Below are 16,807 nucleotides of genomic sequence, written 5' to 3'. Positions count from 1 at the left end.
ACGAGTAGCGAATATTCGACAAAATATTCGTATTCGATTTGGTTCCCCATTATTCGATTAGTATTCGATTTGGTTTTCAGCCAAACTATGCGTATTAAATTCGGTAGCAACGCTACACTACTCGTGTTCTATTCGGTTTGGAAAAATCTTGGTTAATTGGTTTATGGGGGTTCTATGTCCCAAAGCGACTCAGGCTACGAGAGACGCCGTAGTGAAGGGCTCCGAGAATTTCGACCACCTGGGGTTCTTTTACGTGCACTGACATCGCACATAACACGGGCCTGTAGAATTTCGCCTCCATCGAAACTCGACCGCCGCGGCCGAGATCGAACCCGCGACTTTCGGGCAGCAGCCGAGCGCCATAACCACTCAGCCACCGCGGCGGCGCTTTGGAAAAAGTACTATTCGCACACCTGTATTGAGTTGTGGTGATCAGGCATCACGCTGCCGCGTGTTATTATATTATTCTGTTATGTAACCGCCTCGGTTACTATGACAACCACTGGGTTACGGCTTGCGTTATAACGCATAACGCTGAGACGCGAAACGCGAGTAGAGATATACGCTCTAAAAGACAGAACAAGGTATGGCTGCGCACATCAAGAGGGAGCGCCACTCCATTTTGATGTCGGTCGGTTCATGCACTTCCTTCAGATGAACAATCAGTTGGGAGAAATCTTTACATCCTGCCTGAACGAACTGTCGAGCTCTCGAGCTGTGCTTGTAATGTCGTCGTCGGCATCACGTACCCGCGTTGACGCGTGTTATACCCCTGTCACACGACATTCCTCGAAGGCTTTTCCAGCAAAGGCACTTTTTTCACAAAAGGAGCGAAAGCTTAAATGTGCAGCGAATCTGCTACACGGTGCAGCCCAAAGGTGAAACAGTCGTCGAGGCTTAGCACTCGCTGCAGTGCACTAGCCGGCTGAAGTGAGTGTTTCAAAATAAAGTGGGAAATTCTGTTCATTCGTGGAGATCAGACAATTTTTTTCATTATAATTGCTTGCTTGAAAGGACTGGAACAGCTGCTGTCGTCAGCAGCAGCAGCTTTTGTGTATTGCCTTTGCCACAAGGGCGCTCGGTGTTGCTGCAACACTTTACTGCCTTCCCAGCAAACAACGTACGTCCCCAGGTGCGCCCAGAAAGGATGGAATGTCCTCTACATTTCCAGAATGTAGAGGCAGGACACAGAAACACAAGCAAAAGGGAAGTGCGCCCACTAATGTACTAGAAACGTTTTTTCGAGGGTGTTAAGCAGACACAAAAACAAATCATAGCATTTTAGTCCCAGAAAGATAACTGGGAGCACGTTTTTGGGACCAATGCTTTTCAACAAAAATTGCAAATTGACTCCTCGCTCCTTTTTCTCTCTCCCTCGCACCAAAAGCTACGGGGAGAGAAGGTTTTGCTCTTGCACTCGCCGTTTTAAGAGAACAAGCAGTTTTGTTCGAACAGTTGAAGGAAGCACATTTCACCCCGCATCTCTTCTGTGGGCCGTCGGCTCCATGCTGCAGGCAGGCAGGCGACGGCGGTCTGCCTTTTTATCGCACCGCCAGGAGCAGCGGTCACCAACGTCCGAGTTATTTAGTGTTTCCAACTTCAACACGGTGCGGCAGTTCCTGCAGGCATCTCCAACTACCTGTAGTCCTCGTTGCGCCGCTGTCGAGCAGAGGCGCAGTAATGGCCCCCCATCGCTCGTCCGGCTTGCTCGCTGCGCTCGCCCGGCTTCCTCGCTGGACGGAAGCTATCTTGCGCACACGTATTCGCGCAGCCCCTAGCCGCTCGCGCGCAAGCGCCAGCGCGCGGCAGCTCTTGCTCTCATCACTGGCCTATCGTGAACTTCGTAGCTACGGATTCATGGCAGGTTTCCCACGCATCTCGGCGTGCCCACATAATTTCTTTTGGAACTGATGCAGCAGCGAGCGGCGCATCGCAAGTCTTTTGCGCAGTTTCGCGGCCCTACACCACAATGGCGCTCTTACAGGCGTCGTTCGCGGCAGCGGATTTCAAGGCAATGAGCGACTCCTAGCGCGCACTCTGCATCCCTCAGCGCATTCGACGACTGTGGCGTGTTGTAGGTGGGTGCGTGGCCGTCCACTGTGGTCATTGGCGGGAGAGATCTTCGGAAGCCCTCCAGACTCTTGCTATGAGTGCCCATGGATTAACCTACTCTACCTACATTGCCGTCCTATCGCAGCGGTATAGTTTGAGTTGCGTTCGCGTCGCTGACATTCAACCCACCCCCACCGGAATACTTGTGCCTTGATACCCTTGATCTCGCCTCCCACGCCGTATTGTGCCGCACGCGAGGTCTGCTATACCATGGGTGCGGCGTGCCAGGGCTCCTACCACAAGACGTCCCCCCTTTGCATCCGGCTCCAAGCAGTCTTATCTCCACACTTAGTCACAAGAAAATAAAACGGCCGTGTAACGAGGTTGTAAGGCGTATGTTTGAGCGTTCGCTGTGTCATGAGAAAGCGCAGGAGAGAAGGCTGCGTTGAATTCATGTATATAGTTGCAGCATTTTATTTCGTCCCCGGGTTTCCGTTGGCAACGTCGTCAAGGTGTGTTGGTTTATGCTCGTTTTTTATTTTCACCTCGTAGAATTAATTTTTTTACTCTTTTGAGAACACGCTCAAGCTTACTCCGAGGCTCATGCGAGAGGAAAAGCCAGAGGGAGGTTTCACCCTGCAAAATATCCGTGACCTGAAACCGCGTATCTGTATTGTACGCCCATATCGTCTTTTATTTTGGCACCCCAGTTGTTCTTTACATGCGTTTGCTTTTGCGTGTGCATATATGCTTTTGTACCCTTTAGAATGTTTACTTAAGGTGCATCAACTTTCAGCCTGCATTATGTTTTTATTGCTTTATTTTTCAGATTTCTCAGAGCTAGAGAAAAATTTGGCCATTATTATATGCTGGTGCCGTAGTGTTCCGTACATTGCGTGTTAAATGGTGCATACATATGCGTGTCCTATTTGTATTCAATTAAATGCAAAGGTCACATCTAACAAACTCAAATTACATCTGTATTGCGTTACTATTTCCTGTTATATGGGCGGGATCGGGCGACTTTTTGAATTCACATTTCCTTTGTGTGTAAAATTTTGGCACATTTCATGTTCTTGTGGCGCGAGCAGTGCAGCCCGAAACAAAGAATAGAGAGGAAGGAATCAACGCTGACTAACAACCAGATTTTTGATCCACGTTCGATCGATTATATGCATCTTGCTCGTGCAATAAGGAAAGAACAGAAGCATGACAAAAGCATAAGATGTACACGTAGTAAAAGATTAGGACAACGCACGCAGATAATCAATTTCACTGTCACGAAACGCTATCGAAAGTATGCTGACGCATATACGTCGATGTTTTGTCGATTGTTGAAGGCTTCTTCAATCTCCCTGGTCACTTGATCAAAATATGGCGTGATGGCCATTGTGTTGCTAAGATGCAGGTCACATTCACGCTCTCTGCAATGTTTTGCTAATTCACTGCTGGTGGCGCCGTTTAGGGATCTTGTGTGCTCTCGAAGCCGTTCATTCAAACAGTGCTCGCTGTTGACTTTGGCGCTCATGTCTTAACTGGTTGGGTGCGGACATGAGCACTTTTACACCAGCTCTTGCACCTACCTTTTTGAGACTGAGGGAAATGTCATTAATGTAACGAATGACCGCGTACGGCTTCCTTTCTTCTGATGTGGTTGTGACATATTTTCTGCCTCTAAGTGCTTGCAGAACCCCTTCTGCGACACTGGATAGCAGTCTCGTCGGGTAACCTGCTGCTTTCAACCGACTGTTCTGGACGTCAAAACTGCCTTGAACTTCATGATGAGAGGATCTCGTCAATGCGGCTCTCATTGCTACTTTTGCTAAGAACTAGAAGAACTAAGACTAGAAATAACAAGTGAACTCCCAGAAAACAACGTTATGCGACTTCTTTTCTTGACGCTAGCCTTTCTAGGCGCTCACATATGCTGGCGGTACGGACCACGAAGCTAGAAGGGACTGCTCCCCTACACACCTGCGCACTCCAAGATCATCAAGCGGGGGTAGAAAAAAGCAGAAGTGAGAGCCGCATTGACGAGATCCTGTCATTATGAAGTTCAAGGCAGTTTTGACACCCAAAACCGTCGGCTTAAAGCAGCAGGTTACCCGACGACACTGCTATCTAGTGTTGCAGAAGGGATTCTGCAAGCACTTAGAGGCAGAACATATGTCACAACCACATCAGAATAAAGGAAGCCGTACGCGGTCATTCCTTGCATTAATGGCATTTAATACAGGCTCAAAAGGGTAGGAGCAAGAGCTGGTGTAAAAGTGCTTATGTCAGCACCCAACAAGTTTAGAAGCCTGTGCGCCAAAGTCAACAACGAGCAAAGGAAAAAATCAATGCAAGAAAAAACACCGGAAAAAACATGCGAAATGTGTGAAAAGCGGGGTTTATGAAATACCTCTGTGATGCGGACGCACCTACATTGGTCAAACAGGGCGCTGTTTGAATAAACGGCTTCGAGAGCACAAAAGATCCTTAAAGGCCGCCATCAGCAGTGAATTAGCAAAACATTGTAGAGAGCATGAATGCGCTCCGCAGCTTATCAACACAATGGTCACCGTCATATTTTGATCAACGAATCAGGGAGATTGAAGAAGGCTTCAACATCCGACTAAGAGCGACGTATGTGTCTGCATACCTTCAATAGCGCTTCGTGACAGATAAATTGATTAGCTGCGTGCGATGTCTTAATATTTCACCACGTCTACATCTTGTGCGTTTTTCATTCTTTTTCTTTTCCTTCTTATACGAGCGAGACGTATATATTCGACGAACGTGCATTAAAAATATGGTTGTTATTCAGCGTCGTGTCCCGCCTCTCTATTTTTGTTTCGTGCTGCGCTGCCCCCGTCACAAGATCACGCACCAGCCAGCCCAGATTTTCACCTTGTTAAAGCTCATTTCACGTAAACACGTAAGTCTGAATGGCCTAGCCAGCAAGCATTCACGCGAGTGGACTGATGTATTACACCACCTGTAACGTAAGCATGTGCCTGAAATTTGGCACATATGTGCGCTTAGATGCCTGAAGTGTGCATGAAAAAGAAATAATTTTATTGAGCCAGAGCGGAGAAATCTAGAATTAATCTTTTGGGGCCGTCCCTGGGACGCCCAACTTTTTGGACACGGCTACTTGTGGGGACGTTTTTTGGATGCCTTCGGGAAAAATGAGGACCTCCTGGAGACATTCCAAATGTCCTGATGGGATATTTCTGGGAGATTTTGAGGAGGTTTTGTGTTTGTGGGGTAAAATCTGGGCATAAAATATAAACACCGTACAAAAAGCAAAGCTAGACCAACCTTTTGTATTTTTAAAAGATGTTTTCAAACATTCTTGGCTTCATCTAATTTTTTTTCATTTCTTTTACTTTTTGATGTGGATGGCACTGCCGTCGCAGGTTCTCGAAGGCCGCGCCTTTGGGCTCCAAAGGTCTCGGACGGGAGCCTTCGCCTCCAAGGCCCTTTGCGGCAAAGGCGCAACATTTGTGCCGTGTAGCTGCAGTCCTTAAGCCTTTGGATATTAGGACCCGATTCTCAAGGGCCTTTGCGGTGCCCGTGTGACAGGGGTATTAAACTGTCAGTCTCTAATGCTGTAGTTTGAAGGCATGGTCTTCGTGGTCTTTCATCTGTGCTCGTGGAAGCGTCATCAAACGAGCATTCAGCAAACCGCGCGGAATGGCGGGAGATTAGAAGCAGTCAAATTCAGAATACCCAGTGCTGGAAAATGTCATCGAGCTGTGGTAATTCAGTGAGCTGTCAAATTTCCTTGTTCTTTGTCTATTTTGTGCTTAGCACTTATTGTAATTGTCGTGTTAAACGATACTGCATTGTTTATAAATCTTCTTGACACACACACACACACGCGCGCGCGCGCGCACACACACACACACACACACACACACACACACACACACACACACACACACACACACACACACACACACACACACACACACACACACACACACACACACACACACACACACACACACACACACACACACACACACACACACACACGCACACACGCACGCACACGCACACGCACATCCACGTTTAATAATAATATTAATTTGTTTTGGGGGAAAGGAAATGGCACGGTATCTGTCTCATATACCATTGGACACCTGAACCGCGCCGTAGGGGAAGGGATACAGGAGGGAGTGAAAGAAGAAAAAAGAAAGAGTTGCCGTAGAGGAGGGCCCCGGATTAATTTCGACCATCTAGGGATCTTTTACGTGCACTGACATCGCATAGCGCACAGCACACGGGCGCCATAGCGTTTTTCCTCCGTAAAAACGCATCCGCCGCGGTCGGGTTCGAACACAGAAACTCCGGATCGGTAGCCGAGCGCCCCAACCACTGAGCGACCGCTTCGGGTTCATTTGTTTTCCCCCAAAACCAATTATTATTATATTCAGCGCACACCGCGACAAACTTACGCTACTGACGTGCGCACAGGAAAACTAAAAAATACCAAAACAGCTACCCAATGTTGCCCTCCTTCGACTGCGTTTTCGCTACCGTTTCGCTAGACTGTGGATAAAACTCAGCCAATAACTGGAAAAAATTGTTATTAACATAAAACAAGACTCAGTGTGGTCTCAGCTTGGGTTTTTGCATATTTGCCTATAAAACGCAAAATCGAAAAAAAGTTTTACTCACTGTTATCATACGGTCCTACCGTCCTACACTGGAGTGTCGGCATGCGGGAAACCACGATAGCTGAGCATTTTTCTTTCTTGTTTGCTTTATTTCTTGTTTGGGAGAGACGGGAAAAATGTATTGCTCTCGTAACCTTACCCGATGTGAGCGCCGTGCGACCGTCTCTCCGCTGCGGGCACAGCGTTGTCCGCGGCTTTCTACAAACTAGAACATAGTTTGTTCAAAAGCGTTGCGCGCCGGATCCTCTGGAACGTGAGGCGGCATTTTTTCTGTTTGCCTCAGCGTACCTTATCCTTAAGGTGGCAAATAATTTACGTTACTGCAATGCCTAATGAGCGCCATGGGATCGGCATGTGTTGATTTTGAGATCAGAGCCTGAGCTGGAGAAGGAAGCAATGAAAAACAAACTAGAACCACAAACCGACTGGTCTCGTAGGACCCTTGAATGATGCATATCAGTCTGTCAGTCCCATGGACAAATGGGTATTGGTCTATGTGGCAAATATGTATGAGTCGATAAGGTGTACTCGATTCTCTATTGGTCTAGTACTTTTCGTTACAGCCCATCATAGACCGATACAGTCAATACCATATCCTATAAGACATATATGTATCGATCAATAAGGTGTATCGGTTTCTGTATTGGTCTAGTACAAATGCAGTCACAATCCACAGAGAAATTATACCACCAATACTAATTTACATACGACCAATAAATTTCGCTATGGTTTATTTTTTGTTTCCTACGGTCGGCTCGGATGGTCACAGAGAAACGCTGCCAAGAAGCGACACCTCTGCAGAAGAGGGTGGAACGTGCAGTTCCGTGCGGAAAACCAGTGTTTCAAGGCAAAGGTAAATCACCTTGAGGAATACTACTCGCAAGTCAAGACAGCGTGACAAGTTCACTAAAGCAGCCAAGGACAAGGCAGTAGTCGTTGAAGAGCGTAAGAGAGGAGAGGGTGGCTTGAAGCAAAAGTGTGTCAGACTTGAAATGCAGCTGAAGGAAAAAGAAGACAAAATTAAGAAAATCAAGGCCGCCCAAAGGCAACCATCAGATATTGCCACATCAGTAAAGCTTCATCCTTCTAAGTCCCGACTGACCAGCAGTCAGCCCAGTGGTTCCAGTGCGGAGTTTCCGAAACGTTGTAAGCAGCTCGAACGTCTCGTCCAGGAGAATCGCCGCCTGAGCTTTCAGCTGAAAAAGAAGGACCAAGAGATCCACCGACTCAAGTCTCAGCTGCAGCCGCCGACAGCCAAAGCAGCCGCAAATACAAAGGCTCCCGTTAAGACTCCTCGTAGAACACTGCCGCTGCCAAACTGCAATGGTCAGCGACAAGCCGCTTCAAGACAAGCTGTGTTGGCAACCTCGGCTACGGAACAGCAGAAGAGCATTGCCACAGGCAAGCGGTTAATCACTTGCAGCGTCTCGTCAGGCAGTGCACACGGCCCACCTATCTCCAGAACTAGGAAATTGACCTGTGAAAGTGCTGTGTTTGTTCGTTTTTCGCTTTGTTTAGAGTTGTTCATGTCTGTCTTTGCCTTTAATTTATGTAGTGCTTTTGTGAATCTGCCAAGCCTGTTGCTAGTTGCCATTGCCATTTGCCACCTTGCCTATTGCCCATGCCTAGAGTTTCCTTGCCTTTTGCGCTCATCAAAAAGGGCTTTGATCAAAAAAGTGGGGCCGGATGTGCCCAGTTTCATTTCACCAGCCGCACGACAGATGGCGACACCTTTCCAGCATCGCCTCCCTCATGGTTCCCTCCGTTCCCGCATTTAGCCAGTGGGTCGACGGAGCAGCTGTTAGCCTGTCCGACATGCCGTGAACTTGTGGAAACTTTTTCGAGCCGTGCTGTCGCGCTGTAGCCAAGTGGTTTCATGGGTCGACAGCAATAAAAGCTGTCAGTAAACTCCTCAAGCCTTCACTTCAGTCATCTCGCCCCAGCATCGCTCTCACAACATAGCTCTCGCTACGCATATCTTGGCCTAGCTGAACAACGCAGTGCCATTTTTTTCTCTTTCGCTATCATCATCATTACTTTCATCATCATCATTACATAACCCTATAATCATCATCGTAGCGCAGCGGTGGCCAAATGGTAAAACATCCGCCTCGCATGCGGGACGTGCGGGGTTCGATGCCAGTGCCGCCGGGTACCCACCGGTGACGCAATGGGTACAAGCTTTCGCCTAGTCTGGTGCTCGGCTTATTAAAGGTGAAATGATTAGGAAATCGATCTTTGACTCCACCTTGAGAAGTCGAAAATACCTTAATTGTGCCATGGCGCTCATTGGCCATAGGTGCCCTTGTGCCAAAAGAACCCCTTCCGCTCGTTTTCAGAAAAGGAAAGGCGCATAAGAGCGTCATAGTAGGTGTATGCCACCGCTTACTTAGAGCGCGATTGAGGCCTCCACTCACCCCGCGAGCCAGTTACACTGAAAACACGTGGGTGAGGGTGATGATGATGTTGAAAACATTATTACTGGCGGAGCCCTTATAGTTCAAACTTTAAGATGTGAGCTGGCTCCTGGTCGTGGGAGGTGGCCTTCAGCCCGTGCCTGACGGTGACATTCTCCGTCCACTGCACCAGCCTCAGGAGCAACGCCGGATCGGAGCTATAGACCACGACCTCCCACCCCTCCAAGTCCGCGAGGGCCCCTTGGGTCGGTGGTTGCAGTTGTCGGCAGATAAACATAATGTGGCCCGAGAGCCACATTCGACCACCCGTGGGCGAAGCGCGGCCCTCAAATGACGAGGGTCATTTGAGGGCATCATGAAGCAATATCCGCCAGCGTCCCCTAAGCCACGTAATTGGTTGGTGTTTTGGGGAAAGGAATGGCGCAGTACCTGTCTCATATATCGTTGGACACCTTATACACGCCGTAAGAGAAGGAATAAATGAGGTGTTGAAAGAAGAAAGGAAGAAAGAGGTGCCGTTGTGGGGGGCTCTGGAATAATTTCGACCACCTGTGGATCTTTAACGTGCACTGACTTCGCATAGCACACAGGTGCCTTAGAGTTTTGCCTCCATAAAGACGTAGCCGCCGCGGTCTGGTTCGAACACGGGCACTCCGGATCAGTAGCCGAGCGCCCTAACCAATGCGCCACCGCGGCGGGCAAGCCCCGTACCTCAAATCGCGATTTAGCACTCCACTGAAGGAAAAAAAAAACGCTAATTCGCCCGTGTGCTGTGCGATGTCAGTGCACGTTAAAGATCCCCAGCCGGTCGAAATTATTCCTGAGCCCTCCAATACGACACCTCTCTCTTCCTTTCATTTTTCACTCCCTCCTTTATCCCTTCCCTTACGGCGCGGTTCAGGTGTCCAACGATATATGAGACAGGTACTGCGCTATCTCCTTTCCCCAAAACCAATTAAAAAAAAACTCCACTGACAGTGTGCGCATTTCCTTAACTCACGAGACGGAGGAGGAAAACATTTATTGAGAGCATAAATACTGGGTGGGTTCAGGAGGGGAACCCATTGGTCGCCATCATGATCCGGCTCCTCTCAACCGGCGATTTCTGGTCGAGGGGACTGTGGCTATAAAGGGTTGCCTCCCAGCGCTCATATGTCGCATCGGGATTGCTGTCCAAGACTGAGTTTTCTTGACATTCCCAAGCTCTGTCAAAGAGTGTGCCAACTGCTCCACCGAAGGGCAGGACGAATCGTAGGTGTCTGGATACCATTTACTCATCAATTAGGGATTGGGCAGAGTATTAGTTTATAGTCGACTGATTATGTGCTCTTCAAATTTGCTAACAGTTTTGTGAGGAAGAGGATATTCCCTTCTTATGATCTTATAATACTCCGTAATTTATGCGTAGCTTAGTAACGGTGAGGGGTTGTTAACTGTGTCAGAGAGAGGCTGCGTGCCGGATGCTCGGAGGAGTAGAGCTCGAGCAGCTGTGTTGGCCGCCTCATCGCCCGTCGTTGAGAGGTGCCCTGGCGTCCAGAAAATCTGGACTTCGAAAGGATTGGAAGGATAAGACGTTTCCAAAATTTCCCAACGCGGAGCGCGAACGCGACCTCTGAGGTAATTGCGCGCCGCTGCTTGTGAGTCGGTCATAACAGTTGCCTCGCTGTTCTTTGATATCGCTAGTGCGATAGCTGCTTCTTCAGATTATGTGGTATCCCCCGCTTGGATAAGGCTGCTTGGAATTATATCCCCTCGGGGTGAAACTCCCGCAATTATCGCGACCCCGATAACGGGTCCAGCCTCATGGACGTAGGTCGTGTCCTTGCTTCTATCCCAACGCTTAGAGAGGGGTCTAGCTCTGGCTAGTCTGCGTACTCTATTGTATTCCTCATCCATGCGCTTTGATACTGGGTAAGTCGTGATGTGTGATCTCATGTGCATGGGCATGTCGATCTGATCAAAATCAAAATGATCAAAATGCGCGGAGTATTAACCTTCCGCTGGTTGTCAGAATAGGAAAGGCGCATGACTGTCTCTAGTTCTATAGGCGAACGCCACTGCATACTTATAGCGCGATTCAGGTGTCCACTGACACCGTGACCAAGTTGTACTTGCTCTCGCATTTAGACGTCAAAATTGCATAGGTATCTCCATTGTTTAACGGTTTGAGCTGCTAACAAGTTCATTTTAATTAACAGTTTGGTGGAACGCTTTGGAAGAGCTTAAAGAAAGGAATAAAAAAAATTCTGATTGGATGTTGTGAATAATGCTGTAAGGTGTGCTAAATAAGCCGCTATATCTTAACGCGCTGGATAAGAAAACATGCGGTAATTAAATGTCCACTAGATGGTTCCGTGATTCCATAAGTCAACCGTCCCACTATAGTTGTCTTATTAAGATTAAGGGCAAAAGAATTGAATTGATGCCCCCAAACCGAGCCACAGTTGAAGAAATAGATAGTGGAAGTTCTCACCCGAGGTGCCTAACCAGATTTAAAGACGGGGGCGCATGTTGGGCGCCGGAGCTGACGTGCCCGTCAGCCACACCCTTTAGGAAAAATAGGAGGCAGAGGTGTGGTATAACATAAAGCTCCGCAGGTATGCATAGCCCGGAGAGTGCTACAGAAGGTGAGGAGTGTCAGGGAACCCATCGGAATGGCAGCAATGCAGGCGACCCAAACGACGCACAATATTGTTTATGGTTTATGGGGGTTTAACGTCCTAAAGCGACTCAGGCTATGAGAGACGCCGTAGTGAAAGGCTCGGGGAACTTCGACCACCTGGGGTTCTTTAACGTGCACTGACATCGTACAGTACAAGGGCCTCTAGAATTTCGCCTCTATCGAAATTCGACCGCCGCGGCCTAGATCGAGCCCGCATCTTTCGGGCCAGCAGCCGAGTGCCATAACCAGTCAGCCACAGCGGCGGCTGCGCACAATATTGTGGGTAAGGCGGGCTGTAAGGAGGCAATATGTTGGAGCACTGATTCAGGTTGTACCCTCGGCGCGCCTCATCGACGTACACGGCAGGGCGCAAAGGCGTCTGAGAGCGCTCACCTCAGCGAGCCGAGAGCGTCGGTGGAGACGAAGATGAAGGCTATCAGACTGAGAAAGGGGGCATCGACCAGTGCATTTCAGGACGCGGGAAAAGCGCCTTGGAGCTTCCATGCTTATGCTTATGGAAATTGCTTATGGCCTAGCTTCCCGGGCTCGAACCCGACCGCGGCGGCTGCGCTTTTATGGAGGAAAAACGCTAAGGCGCCCGTGTGCTGTGCGATGTCAGTGCACGTTAAAGATCCCCAGGTGGTCGAAATTATTCCGAAGCCCTCCACTACGGCACCTCCTTCCCTTCTTTCACTCCCTCCCTTGTCCCTTCCCTTAAGGCGCGGTTCAGGTGTTCAACGATATATGAGACAGATACTGCGCCATTTCCTTTCCCAAAAAAACCAATTATTAATTATTATTATTATGGCCTAGCACTATTAGGCCAGGATATATGTAGCGAAAGCGCGGCGAGATCTGCATCGGAAGAGTGCATTCACTAGATGCGCCTTTATTCACAGATAAACATGAGCTGCCGTGGCGGAGTGGCAGCGTCTTCGCCTCAAACGCCATAGGCCCTATATTCGATTCCCAGCCACGGACAGGTTCTTTTTTATTCAGTGAGTGTGCGGGGGGTTTCAGTGGCTCCCATAGATGCCGCCACCTAATACGATGGTTAGCGGTTAAGCGCAGGCTCTGCTAAGGCTCGTTTATACTCCGGCGTAAGGCGTGCGCGCGTGCTGCATGGCGACCTAAAGTCGGCAAAGCGAGACATTGCGCTTGACCGCCGACGCGTTCGGCGGCATCGGCGCACTCTGACCGCACTGGCGGTGACTTGGAGCTTGTCTCTATTTCGCGCCGAGTGCGCCAGCCGCCACCGGCCCGACAAGACCGGTTCGGCTCCCCGGCGAGGTACGCGTTGTGACGTCATGCGCCTCCTCGAAGCTCGCCAAGGCGAAATTGCAAGTTCGCGACCAGTAAAACTTTCCCTTTAAAAAAAAATTGGCAGTGGCTTAGCTCCGCTATGCAAGGTTATACGTAGCGGAAGGCACGTTTCCCTTGCTGAGCTTGTTGTTGGCACTGTATGTTTAGCAATCAGATACATGTCCGCTTGAAATGTCCAGGTCGAAGATGAACCTTCGGAAACTCGAATAGCGTGATCAGTCACACGACGGGCCTTCACATCCTCTTCGGTTGGTTGCCGTTAACTGACGCCTTCCATACAGGCTCGATCTCAGCGGCTATGCAGTGTCTATTACGCTCGGCAGTCGGGCGTCTCCGCTTTGCAAGGCGTTCCTCTGCCTGTTCGGGCGTCTCCGCTGCTCTCTTTGCCTTCTGACGCTCATTCTCTTTTTGATAAGTAGCCAACTGCCAGGCGACAACCTCGGGATCGGAAGAGTTAATTTTCTCTTGTTTATACTGCCGTTTAGCAGCGGCTGGACTCTCCTTTTGTGCATCCATATGAAGCGTTGCGATACAGCCGCCGATTACATCTCCGCTTTTTATACGCAATGCTGCGCATGCGATGACGCGCGGTTCGGGTGATGAAAACGGTGTGACTTCGTACCAAACGGCGGCGAGCCGCGCGGTGTGACGTCATGCCAGATAGCACCGCGAGCGCGCAAAGCACGGTAACCTTCTCGCATATCTCAGTGGACACCCGAACCGTGCCATAAAGGAAAGGATAAAGGAGGGAGGGAAACGACAAATTGCGCGGCGCACCCCCTCCTCCTCGTCGGTTGCCATGGTAACGGCGCATGCGCACAACTGCCCTCCCGCATGTACCATGGTAGCGCATGCGCACAACTGGCGTCTCGCCTGTACCGTGAAATGCTTGACTGGTAGCCTAGTGCAGCTCCCGCTACAAAAGACGCGAAGGTGAATGTACTGATGTGGGTCTCAGTGATCGTCGAAGCCAACACCCGGCCTCTGCCTGGAAAGAACACATACTACGAGGTCTTCTATGAATGACGCAAAAAATGAGACGGTTATATTCTTTATTTACAAGAGGATCAAAGAGAGCTCAGAGATGCGTCTTCAAAGGGATTATACACCACGAGTCACCACGAGTCCACACACACTGCCTCTGGTGCAGGCCTTTTGAACCAGTAAGGCTCCCCAGTGTCCCTAGGCCGCAGCAGGGCACGTGGCCAATAGGCGTGTAGGAATGAATTCCATCACATACACGGTCACGCTCTTGTCCTCATTGGTGGCCATATGGTTGCGAGGCAGCCACCTTGAGGATGACGAAGGTGCCGTCTCCGTGGCGAGCGTTCAGCAATGCCCGGCACGCGCCCCGCATCGCCGGCAGGTTCAAACTGAAGCGTGTACCATGTGAGACCTTTGGGCGTCCTACATTGCGACGCCAGATTACTTCCGTTCCTTATGTAGCCAGTGGCTCCGCCGGTGAATGGCGTCTCATGGTCTCTTGCAGGCCAAGTCATAACAGTAAGGTTAACGTACTGCGAAAGCATGGCCGGGAACACGAACTTGAGGAGGTCAGTTTCATCACTTTCTGCTACAAAACGCGGCTGCCGGAACTGGCCTAGCGCCACTTGCGGGCGGAGTGAGAAGGAATGGGTTTTGGCTGGGCGTGTAATGCGAAAGAAAGCTAAGCGTAACGCTAAGCGTAAGCGTTAAGGGTAACGGACTGATACGAAGAGAAGGCAAGTGTAGCTGGGGCCGGCAGAAAGTTAGGTGGGTGGATGAGTTAAAGAAGTTTGCAATGATAAGATTGTCGCAGCTGGCAAAGCACAGCGTGAATTGAATATGCATGCGAGAGGCATTTGTCCTGCTGCTGCTGCTAATCTTGATCGTGAATGGCTCTTGGACAACAATCGCGGAACTCACAAGGAAAAAAATTACAGGATTGCATTGAAATCTGCTTAAGAGCGGAAATGCGAAATCCTTTTCGTTTCCAATCTAGCTCGGTTCCTTTTTTTTGTGTTATGGGGAGTAGGCTTAACTATGTCGACGTCCATGGCTACTGTGACATCAGTTTCCGGGAGTGGCAAACTATGCCGACGTCCTTGACTATCATGACGTGCGAATGACATTCGCGGGACTCCAACTGAAGGCCTTCACAAAGCTCCTACGCCCGGCCTTTTATTTTTTCATTAAAAATGAATGTACAATGATACTATACGCACAATGATATTGGAACCGTAGCCAAAGGCTAGTTACGGTTCCATCACACTACTGTACATTATAAATGCGACATGCGAAGACGACACATTGCGTTCATAAAAAAAAGTAAGATTCTCAAGAGTTTAGGGATAAACAAAATAAGCGTACACAATACACACATCCTCACACACGCACACACTCAAAAAATAACACACCGTAATTTCACATATTCATCAGGAACATTTTGATAGATTGCACGTTTTTTTTTTCACTTTAATATCATCAGGTAAACTATTCTAAACCAAAAATCCAATAAACTCAATTAATCTTTGCCAGTAACTATTGCGACACACTCGTAAGTTGAAATGGTTGGCACTAGCCGCTCTCGTTTCCCTTTTAGGCCATATAAATATGCTATGGGCAAGTGGGTCGTTGTTGATTTGTAAGATTTGGTGAAATGTCTGCGCTACCTTTAAAGTGTATATTGAGTGAAAATGCGGAATACGGGTTGATATAAAGAGTGGTTTTCTGGACTCAGATAATTTTGAATAAGTAATAATTTTTACCGCTCTCTTCGTCAACCGGATCACAGGTTCGGCATATATTGGATACGTGTTACCCAATGACCCTATGCAATAGATTAGTTGGCTCTGCATAAAAGCAGTGTACTGTATGCGAAGCATTGCAAAAATTGAAACATTCTCGTGCTTGCATCAAATATGGCATCCATAAGCTGACTTTGTGCAAACCTGTTTACTTGATTTTTCCAGTCATAATCAAAATGTATACAAAGATATTTGGAGTTATTTGCTTCTTGTAGTGGCACGCTATTTAAATACAATGCAACATCCTTGTAGTTTAACTTTTTTTTCCTTGAACTACATACAGCGTATTTAGTTTTCTGAATGCTGACGGAGAGATCATTGTTACTGGACTAATTAAGAATAATTTCTAATTCTTCGTTTATTTTATTGTTAAGCTAGTTTATTGTGTCCCCTATAAAAACTAAGCAGTGTCATTGGCGTGCATTATTGTTTGGGAATACTGTAACGAATAGTACACCAAAAACACTCGGGGACCAAGGAGCTACACAGCCGGTAGAGCGAGCACGAGCAGGAAGATTTTCTTCGTCCTCTGCTTCTATCGCCTGAGTTCCCTTCGTTCTCCTCTTCTATCACCTGTGTCATTGCTCCCTCCCCTGCAGCATCGCCCCGATGCGGCCATCGTGCACTAGAGTGACGAGCAGAAAGCGAGCGTGCTAGGGTGAGGCACGAGGATCACAACATAGAACAGGGCACAGCGGTCAGCCTCAAGTTCAATCGGGTGGCCGGTCGTGGTACGGCTTCATACGAACGACGTGCACAACGTCGGTAAGCTTGCGTCTGTGGGATGAGCTGGCTTGGGTGGCGGGTTGAACTTCGTAGGTGACGTCGCTAATGCGGCGGAGGACACGGTATGGGCCGAAGTATCGACGGAGTAATTTTTCAGACAGCCCGCGGTGA

General features: G+C 48.8%; 1 pseudogene; it reads left to right on the top strand.

Annotated features, from left to right (window-relative positions):
* Positions 1 to 7,475: 7,475 nt before the first annotated feature.
* On the top strand, positions 7,476 to 9,342 carry LOC144126035 (uncharacterized; annotated as a pseudogene).
* The last annotated feature ends 7,465 nt before the right edge of the window (positions 9,343 to 16,807 follow it).

The sequence above is a fragment of the Amblyomma americanum genome, chromosome 1 (assembly GCF_052857255.1).
Source record: "Amblyomma americanum isolate KBUSLIRL-KWMA chromosome 1, ASM5285725v1, whole genome shotgun sequence".
Taxonomy (NCBI): domain Eukaryota; kingdom Metazoa; phylum Arthropoda; class Arachnida; order Ixodida; family Ixodidae; genus Amblyomma; species Amblyomma americanum.
Note: the sequence above shows the minus strand (reverse complement) of the source record. Positions and strands in the feature narration are given on the sequence as shown.